This window comes from Cucumis sativus, chromosome 3, assembly GCF_000004075.3.
Source record: "Cucumis sativus cultivar 9930 chromosome 3, Cucumber_9930_V3, whole genome shotgun sequence".
NCBI lineage: Eukaryota > Viridiplantae > Streptophyta > Magnoliopsida > Cucurbitales > Cucurbitaceae > Cucumis > Cucumis sativus.
The window spans coordinates 4,940,870-4,948,672 of NC_026657.2; the positions used below are offsets into that span (position 1 = coordinate 4,940,870).

A 7,803-nucleotide genomic window follows, 5' to 3' on the forward strand; every position below is an offset into this window, starting at 1 on the left:
ATAGATCTTATTTAAATAAAACCTTCTCGTACAGATATATTTTAGCAATGATCCAAGGCTAAGAAAGTAACCTTTTGATTGCTAAGGTGAAAAGTTGGAGTTCTTCAAACGTTCCATTAGCATCATATATATCATCCATAATTGAGATCATAGCAATCACTTTAGTCATTATTTTTCTTCCAAACTGGAAATGAGGTTCAAAGTATATACTCAATATCCAAAAGTAACACTCCACATTTCGATCCCTCCCAAACGGAAAGTTTGTTGAAACGTTCAAATCCTTCCACCACCTACAGTAATTATTTCCATCAAGACAGGTGAATTGTAAGATTTCAAAAACTACTGTAAGATCAAAATATGTTGCTAAATCAAGATAAACGCTAGCTCCTTTGGTTAATTATCATTTCATTTTTTTATTTTTGTTTTTGAAAATTAAGCATATACTTAAAATATGGATATTTGGCTTATAAATGAGATTTTGTTGTAAACACCCTAACACACAAAAGTGTGCTATTTCAAATTAATTAATAAAAGATATTATTAATCATTTAAGAAGTTATCTTTTTAAGAAATAATTTTAATATAATTTATGAGAATATTGGTTTCACGTAAACTTCTGTGAGAGTGAAAATAGAATTATGAATAAAGATATCTTTGAAACTAACTTACCTCAAGGATAAACATGACTAATGATGAATAATGATCAAAGTTAGTTTTGTACCTGCAGATTTCGGCTATCTCCCTCTGGTGATGTTTTTGTAAGATGTTGAAGTCCAGTTTGTTTTGAGAATGTAAGCAAAGTCTCATTGTGAGAAGGTTGTTGCTGGTAAATTTCAAAATACTCTCTTGCCTTGACTCTTGGAACACATTTTCTAATAGGAAATTTCAATGCATTACTAACTTCAGATGCAAAATTTGGATTAATATTTGAGTAAAGATGAATATATGCTTTAAGATGTGTGGTTGTAAATTCAAGAGCTTCCTCAAGCAAAGCTTCTCCATGCCCCCTCATATGTGATGCTTCATATAGGCTCAATATTCCTCTTTCATCCTCAACCAATGACTCTTTAAATTTTCCATTGTTGTCCATGAACTTCAAAAATATATCTGTTTTTAATTTAAATTAAGAGTGAAAAAGAACGCATGATGAGTTCTTAAGTTAATTGAATTTAAAAAATGCTTAATTTTGGAAGTTTCTAACTCTTTGCACTTTGACCTCGAATAATGTTTAAAACTAAAAATAAGAAAACAATTATATTTGTGTATTTAACTTACCACATGAAATCCTATAACCATGTTGCCTGAGAAGTCGAAATAGAAGATCATCATCTTCACTATCGTTGCTACTGAATAAAAGGGAATTATTATAAGACACATACATATGTTCTAAGAATTGATCAATCTCATCTTCAAAATGATAAGATACTCCCAGCCGTTGGATTGAATCAACCAAATTTAGCTTTACCAATGGATTTTGCACAGAAGCAATCACCTCCATCCTTATTTCTTCTTTCAAGTTTTCAATTCTTTCTTTCATGCCACCATCTACTTTCTGAAATAAAAAAAAAAAAAATCAAATTTATTAAAAATATAAAAGTATTAATTAAAATTTAAGCACGAACAATAAAGTACTAGTAATTAAATTTTAAGACAATAAAATAACTTTTACCAATGCATCAACAAATTTAAATGAAAGAAAATGTTCCTTCCAAATAGTAGGATGAAATTTGCAAGAGAACGCTTAACAACAGAAATATCATTGGTTTTCATAATGGAAGCTGGAACATTTGAAACTTGAGAAGACATGATTTCTAATTTTTCAAAGTAGAAAAGAAAAATAGAAAAGGTATTTGGGATAATCCTCTTGCCAAAAAGAAAAATGTATATGTTATTGACTTGAGAGTTTGAACTATGGGTGAGACACTTCGTGACTTTCAAGCAGATTTATTTATAGGCTATTTTTCATAGATATTTTGCAAATTCTTATCATATATATTGTATTTTGTCCAACATTATTTACTTATTTTTATAAAAGAATTTGAATTTAAATTTTAAATTAAAAAAAAAAAATTTGTTTCCCTCCCTATTTTTTCCCAATCATCCCTTATTTTTGTTTTCCTTTGTCACCATGCTCATACATTCCCACTCTTCCACTTTCTTTCACTCTCACACCTTCTCCCACTTTCTCTCCGTAGTCTTTCACTCCACTTCACTTACTTATCTAAAAATAAACTAAATAAACGATCAAACTTACCCTAAACCTTTGACTATAAGAAGAGAAGGAGGAGATTCTTTTTTGAGGGGATTTTTAGAGGAAAGGTACACTTAAAAATAGAATTTTTTTCATATGTATTGTGATTTGAGAAGAGATTGAGAGGATCAAGAAAAAACATTTTGCATTTAAGTCAGGTTAGTTTTTTTTTTCTTTTTTTAAATTCATGGTTGATGATTCTGCGTTAGTTATTTGACACCCATTTAGGCGTTGTCTTAATTATTCATTTGAATCACTCATTTGGCTCCTATGTTAATTATTCATTTGCGTTAATTATTTGCATCTGTATTAATGTGTTAATTCTTCATTTGCCATCCTGTGTTAATTAATGAATGAGCATGTTGGCTTATTCTAATTACTTGGCACACATTTGGCATTTTGAGTTAATTATTTGCATCTCGTTAATTATTTAACACCAATTTGGCCTCTTGTTTTAATTATTCTCATGTATTAATTAATTAATCGGCATCCTCCATCATGCAATAATTATTTGGCATCCATTTGGCTATTTGACACCCATTTGGCCTCTTGTGTTAATTATTCTCGTGTATTAATTAATTAATCTACATCATGCATCCTGCAATAATTATTTGACATCTATTTGACTATTTGGCACCCATTTGGCCTATTGTGTTAATTACTCTTGTGTTAATTATTTTCACATATTAATTAATTAGCATGCTGACCTACTTTAATTAAATAATTAGTATAGCAATAAGGTTGGGTACCTTATCCTAATAACACTATGGATATAACTCACTTTGTATTTGATATAAACACAATGATCCAACGCGTTCGTGTAGTTGACATGCGAGTGAGGGTATCCTATGCAATGAGTTTGCATAAGACCGGACCGCGAAATAGTAACCACTAAATGTAACTCCTTTAACTAGTTAGGTTTCTATTTCATTAGGATGACCTAGTTAACTTAGTTTTAATCCTAAATGTATTATGAACTCTTGTTCGTGTGAGATTATTCTTTCATTTGTACGGGTATGAGAGTGGCTAGATCACCAACTTAATAAGCGTATCATTTTGGGAACAAGACCGAGTGTGGAGCTAGAAAAATAATTACACAAGATAGAATTCACTCATTCCCTACTTTGGGTAACTAGATGATTGTTCTTTTAAATGGTGTTTCGAGGACTTGAACAAAGGGCCCCATCCTCTCTATGGCATGAGAGAAGTTTTTGTTTATTGGTAGGACCATAAACAGGTTGTTCAATAGAGGAGTACTAGTATTTAAGGATTAGAGGTAACTTAGGGGTAAAACGGTAATTTGATCCAACTAGTGTTTACAAACACTCGTAAAGAACTAACTTACTGTTATTGGTCTATATCTGTGGACACAAAAATATATCTACAGTGAGAAGAGTTCAGCTGTGAGTTAATGAGTTTAGCCAATTAATCTCAAATCCTTATAGTTTCTGATATGTAGTTCCATTAGATCCTCTTCCTAGCTCATAAAGGGTAACGAAGTTTATTTATATTGGTTGTAATTAGGTTTTATTTATATTGATTGTAATTTGAAATGTTCAAAATTACTTTGAGAATTAGTTTAATGTATAGTGATATATTATAATATAATGTTTATTAAACTTTATTATATAAATTTAATTTTTGATATGATTTAAAATTAATTTATGAGATAAAAAATATTTGAATGAGTTTAAATATTAATTTAATATGAATTGGATTCATATTAAAATTATTGGTTATGAGAAACTTATATTTGAATATGATTCAAATTCAATTTAAGTTAAATATAAGATATTTAATTTAACTATTAATTAATTGGAGAATTAATTAAAAGTTTAGTTTTATTTTATTTTATTTTATTAAATTAATATAAAATTATAAGATATTGGAGAGATATTGATTAAATAAGATTTAAATGAAATATTAATTAATATATGATCTAATTAATTGTTAACTAATTGATTAATTATTAATTAATTAGTAGATTTGAAATTTCTATTAATTTAATATTTTTTAAATTAATAGAATCTCATAATTCTCTCCTACATTATTTTCTACTCCAAGAAGGAAAGAGAATTATAAATATCTAGAAGAAAATAGTTTTCGAAAAAAAAGTAAATGTTTTTTCTCTCTACAAAAAGAAAATAGTTTCTCTCTAAACATTTTTTTCCATATCAATTGATTCCCACAAATCAATCTCATCCAAGAAGATAGGAAGGTCTCTGACGAATGGTGTCCTAATTTGGAGATTACTTTGTAGATTCAGTGACAAACAAATAAGTTTTTCTTTCTCTGATATATAATTAGAAAACATGCATCTTTAAGTCTTAATAAGAAAACTACTTTCTTAATAAATTTTGCCAATGTACTTGTATTTTGGGATTTTCAAATTAATTTGAGAAATGATTCTGTAGAATCTTTTACTACCATATGCTTTTATCCCTTAAGTCTTTTGCTTGGGTTAGACATGTACCTTCTAATTAAACTAGATGAATAAGATAGATCAGACTTAGTAGAAATCATTAGGTACATTATACTCCATACATTTGTGAGTCGGGGATGTTTGTCATGTACTTAACGTGGTTGAGATCTTCTGGTTTTGGACTGTTAGCTGATAGTTTGAAGTGTTGTGCAAGAGGAATTGCTACTTGCTTAACAACTAACATGTTACTTTATAGCAGTAGTTACTTTGGTCTATTGTTAGAATCTGTTTTGTTCTTTCTCATGTGATGTCAATGCCTAGAATTCTCTTAGATTCTCCAAGTTTCTTCATATCAAATTCTTCCTTCAAGACTGTCTTTACTCTTGTAATATCAATTTTAGATTTTTCTACAAGAGTAGGTAAACCTTAGAAGAATAGAAATTTGAATTTATAAATACACAACTATCATAGGAACTTTTATTAAAATGAAGTTTAGGGATGAAATCATCAAACCTTTTATACCAACACTTTGGTGATTGTTTTAGACCATAGGTTTTTTATGATAACATACCTAGTCTTATTTACCTTTTTCCGTGTATCCTTGTAGTCACCTAATTTTATCCTATATTATTTTCAATATTCTTTAAAAATATATATATAATGACTAAGTTTTTTATTTTTTTCTTAAAATAATCATTGTTAAAAAAAATTCTTTAATTAGCATATTTATCATTTTAAAAAATCAACTTAATTTTTTAAAAAAACTTTTTAATTTATTTGTTTTAAATAAAATCTTATTTTGGCTTATTTATATCATTTTAGGGAAAAAAAACCGAAAATCAATTTTAAACAAAAATCTTTTAATATCCATTTGATTTATTAATTTATTTTTGACAAAATCTTAAAATATCTCATTTAATTTACTTTATCTATTTTAGGAAAATAAAATTTTATTTTAGTCACATAATATCCAATTTTTATTTTATTCTTATTCATTTTATTTATGGTACACCATAGATCTATAAATAGAGGTCTTTGTCATTTGAAATGAAGCAAGAAATTTTTCATTAGACAAATTTATGAAAGAGAAAAAAAATTGGAGAAAGTTTCTTAGAGAAAAAATTCTTTAGAAAGAGTTTAGAAAAAAAATTATTTAGAGAAAATGTGTGAGGAGGGATAAATATTGTTTGAAGAAATTCTGTGCAAAAGGTGGGTCTTTATTTTGTTCATTACTTTATTTTCTTTGTCATACCTAATTCCATGTGAAAATAAACTTAGTTAGAGGTTGCATTGGATAGAGATTTACTCCGAATGATCCGCACCTCAAGTAATTTTCTTTGAGATTTGCATCATTATTTATTTTTCTTCTTTTCTAAAAGAAAAGAAAATGTAGATTTTTTTTTATTTTTTTCTACTAATTTTTTAATCATTATTCTTTTTTTTAAAAAAAACAAATCCTTTAGCCTTTTTCTTCTATCTAAAATACAGATAGAAAGAAAACGACATAAGAAAAATGTTTGTTTTCTTTATTTATCGTTATTTTTTACTTTTTTTTTAAGTTCAAACTGTTGACACTAATTTTATTTTGTCTAAAATATAGAGAAAGAAAGAACCAAATATAAATGAAATTTTATTATTATTGTTTCTTTAGTATTACTCTTTTTTTTCTTGTCATTATTGTTTTCCTTTTACTTTTTATTTTATTACTATTACTTTTTTCCTTTTTACTTATTATTATAATTATTTTTGTTTATTTTATAGCGTCGCCACCCTTCTCCTATTTTTTCTTTCCTTATTTTATTTATTGTTATTATGTTTCCTTTTTTTTACTTATTTACATTAATATCTTAATAATTATTGTTATATGTAAATGTACAAACTCTCTGTATTTAATTTGTTTTTAATGTTTTAAAATCTTTTCAATTAAAAATTCTCTATGTTTTAAAACAAATATTTTTTTAATCGTTTAACAAATTTGTTTATAAATTTTCATGCTTTTCAAAATATTCAAGATTTAATGTATGATTTCATAATGTTTCCTAAATCAATCTTTTTTAATAACTTATACCGTTTTCCTTAAACAAAATCCTACGACAGAATTTAGAAAATTTGAGAGTTCGATTTTCTAGAATTTTTGAAGTGAAGAATCATATTTTTAGAAGTCCAAGATGTGATCCTAAGAAAAAATGAATTTAATCAATGTTTTAAAAAAAATCTTTATTCAAAGACTAACCTATGATAGATTTTGAGAAATTATAATAATTTTTCATTTCTTTAAGGTGAAAATTTTTCTTCAATATATAGTATAATTAATGGAATATTATTTCATTTATTTTACGAGATTACTCTTTCAAATATTGGAGTAATGAGAAGTAAAATAAGACGTTAGTTTGAAAATAAATTTAAAAATATTTTCAATTCAAGATTTGAAATTTGGCCACCGTTTTTCTAAATGGGTGTTGTGGGGTGTTAATAACTTCTTCATACACAAATGACTCCCGAACTTAACTCTATTTTTTGCAGACCATTTTTTAAAAAAATTACTTACTTTATTTCGGTCCAATTACACTGTAAAAAAAGATTGGTGGTGTCTCCTATTTTCTTTTAAAACTAACTCTTTTAAAGACATCGACCGCTCCGCGTCGTGTCGGGCATGTGACAACATAGTTCATGTATATGTCTACTATCAAATCACCATGTAAGAATGTTGTTTTAACATCAAGTTGTTCAAGTTCTATGTCTTTTTGAACAACTAATTAATGAAAAAAAACATTTTTATAGAGGTTTGTTTAACAACCGATGAGAATATTTAATGGTAGTCAATTTTCTCTCTTTGTGTAAAGCCTTTGGCAACAAGCCTAGCTTTATATCTAGGAGGTTGAAGACCGGGAATTCCTTCTTTAAGTTTATAAATCCATTTGCAAGATATGGTCTTAAAATTTCTAGGTAGCATTACCAAAGTTCATGTATTATTGATAGTGAGAGATTTCATTTCATCATTCATGACATTTATCCAATGTCTAGAAGATTCATATCATTTGGGGAAAAACTTACAAAATCTACATTACTGTATCTAGAAGGAGGAACAATAGTCCTTCTTTGTCTATCTCTAGCTAAAGAATAATGTGAT

The 7,803-nt window shown here is 27.0% G+C and overlaps 1 pseudogene; it reads right to left on the bottom strand.

The window, feature by feature from the left end:
* Positions 1–43: 43 nt before the first annotated feature.
* On the bottom strand, positions 44–1,806 carry LOC116401664 (annotated as a pseudogene).
* Between the last annotated feature and the right edge of the window lie 5,997 nt (positions 1,807–7,803).